Here is a 4,767-nt window from a genome sequence, read left to right on the forward strand (position 1 = left end):
TGCCCCTCGCCCAGTGCATGGATCAGTACTCTCTGAGAAGCAAAGCATGATTGTTGGAGATGGGCAGCATGGGTTCAAATCCCAACTGTGCCACATTCTAACTGCGTGGCCTTGGGCGAGGCCCTGAATTTCTCAAAGCCTCAGTTTCTCCATCTGCAAAATGGCGATAGCTATGGTACTTACCTCCCTGGGTTATAGTGAGGATGAAGTTTGTAAAGGGTTTAGAACAGTATCTGGCATATAATGATAGCAGTCACTCCGTAAATGTAGTTGGTGGTGGTGGGTGGGGGGCAAGATGACTGATGGGAGGAAGCAGGAGGGTACGCCCCTGATATGCAGACCCCCACGCCTGGGTCGGAGGTTGTAGACGGGAGGAGGGGTAGGATGTGGGAGCCCAGGCCGGCACTGGGATTCCAAGAGCATCCGGGGCCTGTGGGGCATTTTGCAGAGGGTGGCCTGGGCTGCAGCAAGTCTCGGGGTGATTTCCGTCCAAGACTGGCACCCACAGGCTCAGGAGTGAAAGATTAGACATGATGGGGGTGTCCCTCAGCTGAGGACCCAGAGGCAGCCTCACAGTCTTCCTCGGCTGAAAAGTGGCACGAAGCAGCAGCTGACTTGGCGCCCCCAGGAGCTGAGAAGGAACCAGGGTGGGGGGAAGGCCCACGGCAGGGAGAGCGGGACGCAACCGTGACAACTTGCCTGGGAGCGCGGTGCCTGCTGACCAGCACACGCAGTTCATCCTGGAGCCCCAGCGGAAAGCGAGGAGAGGGCGCCTCTCAACTGACGGACACCACGTGTCTGCCATCGAACCAAATGGGGACCAGGAAAAGGCTTCATCTGCTTTCTAGAAAAAGAGTCACACACTTTGTGCACCCGTGTTTAAGGCCTGAGATTCTGTCCGGGGACACGTGTTTAGCTCTTTAAACAGTCACAACGATACTGCGCACCGGTTGTTGTTATTGCCGATTTATAGATGGAGACTGTGAGGCCGAGGAAGGCTTTGGAGCTTGCTCAAGGTTGCAGGGCTAGTTGGGGACAGAGGTAGGATTCCAAGCAGGTCTCTGGGTCCCCAGGCCTGAGGGAGTGTGCACAGCCCGATCTCAATAACGTAGGCCTCGGTCGGTCTTCATCCAATGATAGAGAGCCGGCTACTTGCCTTCTGCTGGGCCTCCTCGTCTGCCTGGGACTCGGACTTGGGCAGGGTTCATTTTCTGTGTCAGAATGAACCTCCCAGCCAGGGTGCTCACCTCAGCCCCGCTAGCCTTTCAAAGCTCACCTGGCACGTTTCCCAGAACAAAACAAGGCAGGGTCATTTCATTGCCAGGAAAAAGCTAGATAACACTCATTCGAGCTATTTTCACATGGTGTTATTTCTTACTGTATGAAATAAATATGTCAGGCATCAGACCCTCAGTGACAAGAAATCTCCAGGAACATCTTGGATACTGTTTTTGAAAAAAGGCTTAATCCAAAGATTGGTGTGTCGTTGGAACAAAGATGCCGGAAACCCTTAAGCCTGGAATTGTTTTGGCAGCCAAGCACTGTGCTGCCTTCTGATTCAAACAGACAGTTCCTCAAATTGATTTCTATCCATATAGGCTATTTTACCACGCCCCTGTCTCACCTTTAACGTTGAGCCCTCGTGACCACAGCTTCTGATATTTTGACCTATTAAGGCACATATAAATTATAGCTCAAAAAGTTAATTAAAAGAGATCCGAAACCGGACGGAAGAAATTTCAAGCGAACGCATTGATCTGGACACAAAAGAGATCCCAGTTCCAGCCATCTACCCTGAAAATTCCAGGCCATGCTGGAATGGAACCTGGGGTGGGGGGGCGGTCTAAGCATCGGAGGGCTTGACTGCACTGGGGTTTGGTTGTCTGGCCTTGGCCTTGGAAAGGCCCCTGGTAGAGAGCCATTATCGGAGTTGAGTTTGCCTTATTCTCATCAAGCTTTACACAGCTACGTAAGCCACAGAATTTAAACGCTTTGTAGAAGCGCACATAATACATGATGTGCTTTTATTTGTAAAAATCTCCCCTACTTATGCAAAGAATATTGAATCTTATTTCCTTTCTATGTTTGGAATTCTGGCTCAGCTTATTTAAATCTTCATTGACTTACCTTTAAGCAGTATCTCATTTGAATGCTTTCATTGCCTAATGCTAATAGTACAGTTTTCCTTGATGCTTTTGGTTTCACTTTGCTTCCTGGTAGGGTATGTCAATTTTAGGTAGAAATGATCACAGGCAAAATAATGCAACGAGGGATTTGGATCCACAGAGAAATATCGTTTTGTGCTTTCTGTAGACGATTAGACTCTCCCTACAGGTATGAAGGCACAAGACTGAGCAGGCGTGCCTCCGGCCTTCTGAATATAGTGTGATAGAGTCAACCCCTGATTATCCACATAGACTTTATCCTCTCTGTGAATTGTTTGCATTAATTTTTTAATGCCTATATCAGCTTCCCACACCCCCACTCAGCTTTCTCCCAGACCGTCTCTCCCCATTGACCGGAATGACTTACATTCTCATTTGCTGGGAATAGTGACTGAAGTTAAAAATGTGGAACAGAATGAGGAAAGTAGGATAAAGACAAAATGTTCTGAGATATGACAGTACCCTTCCAAAATCAAACAGAAATGACTTTGGGCTTTTCTGACATCTTGAATGATCTGTCCTACAATTCCTCTCCCCTTTATGGCTTACTGAGATTTGGCTACAATTTTCATTTGGTGTTGAATCATGCATATACAAGCAGACTTAAGCCAAGAAGCCTGTACATCTTCCATATGGAGCTGTTACAGAAATTGCCCAGCTGAGGTTGAAACAATGAAAATAAGAGGCCAGTGTTGCTGGGGCAGTAGAAATAATGTGAAGATCAAAGACCAGAGGATAGAAAAGTTGACCTCCATTTTCTTATTTGTCCTGCGTACTCATCGTTCTGACGATTTTTCAAGTAAAAATGGCTGTTGTATCTAGTGCTTTGGGTGAAATTCATGAAGCGTTGTGTTCCGGGGGGCACATGTGCTCATGTTCTCATCTCTCTGAATAATAGGTCACAGTGAACCTAGCAAACCCCGTTTGTACTGTGGTGAACCTAGCAAACCATTCTTCAGACATCTGTGAAAACTTCAAGTGCCTTTTCTCAGACCCTTTTTTAAACAGAAAAGTGAATCTGTGTATTTGAGAAAAATACTGATAAGGAGATGCTGTGTATTATCCAAGTAAATTGTTAAGCCTTTTAAAAGGAGTTTTCTTGGAGACTAAACATCAGGTTTTGTAAAATTATACAGACTTAAAATGCAATAAGGTCATGTTCATCCAAGAGGAACTTGGAAACTGATGTTGGTTGTAAACTTTGGTTAAATTCATTCTTATTTCTTTACTCTGGGTCTTTGTTAGTAGTTCACAAAAACATTCCCAGTAAAGTACCTTTAAGCAGTATCTCGTTTGAATGCTTTCATCGCCTGATGCTAATTTCACAGTTTTTCTTGATGCTTTTGGTTTCACTTTGCTATTATTAAGGAGGATAAAGAAGAATGTATAATAGTGGAGTCTGTTTTTTCTACCTGGTTTCTTCTGGTTTTACATGGCTACATGGCTAAAATATCGGTGTTTTCTTTTTTTCTTTTTCTTTCTTTCTTTCTTTTCTTTTCTTTCTTTTTTTCTTTTCTTTTTTTTTTTTTTTTTTTTTTTTTTTTTTTTTTTTTTTTTTTTTTTTTTTTTTTTTTTTTTTTTTTTTTTTTTTTTTGCGTTATCTGCGGATCTTGCTTTTCTAGGTAAATAATATCACGATTGGGCTGTGGGTAAATCAGCTCTTGCTTGTGATCATGCTACAAGTGAACTGTCGACTTTATGTCCAGCTGGAAAAGAATGAGAGCCAGCACACGAACGACAAAATGTCTTCTTTACTGACAGCAGCAGTGAGCCAAGGCACTTGATGTTGGATTAATTCCTTTGAAATTTGGTCCCAGGTGCACCGCAGGGTTGAGACTTTCAAGTTTATTTAGCACGACAGGGGAAGTAAACTAGTCAGAAGCACATCATTTCAAAAGCCTGAACCAGGAGGTAGTGCAGGAAACAGGCTGAATGGGGCAGAGCCGGGGGAAGAGCAGTGGATGAGTAGGTGAGGGCTTGGGAAACTGGGGAACTTCGGAGAAGTCACTTCCCCTCCCTGCGACAATATTTCTCCTCTGCAAGGTAGGAGCAATAATATGCCTCCTGTGTTCTCGTGGGGATAGCAGGGAAGAATTTTGCAAACCATAAAATACCAGAGACTTGTACTGGATTCTTCTTATTGAGAAAGGGGATTGCTCTTCTCCTAAGAGTACAAAGAAAGTGTTGGCTGTTTATCTTTATGTCATATGTAATATGTGATTTGTTGTTGTTTAATAACTATAGAATGTTTATATTCCACCAGGATGCCAGCTGGCTGAGTTTACACTGCAGTCAAAACAGATAAAGAAGGAGATGGATCATATTAGAAAGAAGAGGGGGAGCATTCTTAAGGCTTCTATGTTAACGGTTATGCCTAGCTCACTTTCCCTGCCCGATTTTTCAGTTAGGAATTTAGGAAAAAGTGGTTTGCTTTCTTTGAGTTTCTAAATTTCTATTTGGATGCACAATAGTTCCCCAATCCAAATTCCCTCATTTGGAAAGCCTATCAGCCATTCATGACCTTTACCATCCAGCGTCTAGAATATGTTGCACGCTCCAGGTATTATCTATCAATTGGTGACACTCAAGAAGGAGCCGAGTC

Source organism: Crocuta crocuta, unplaced genomic scaffold (assembly GCF_008692635.1).
Source record: "Crocuta crocuta isolate KB4526 unplaced genomic scaffold, BGI_CrCroc_1.0 scaffold695, whole genome shotgun sequence".
Taxonomy (NCBI): domain Eukaryota; kingdom Metazoa; phylum Chordata; class Mammalia; order Carnivora; family Hyaenidae; genus Crocuta; species Crocuta crocuta.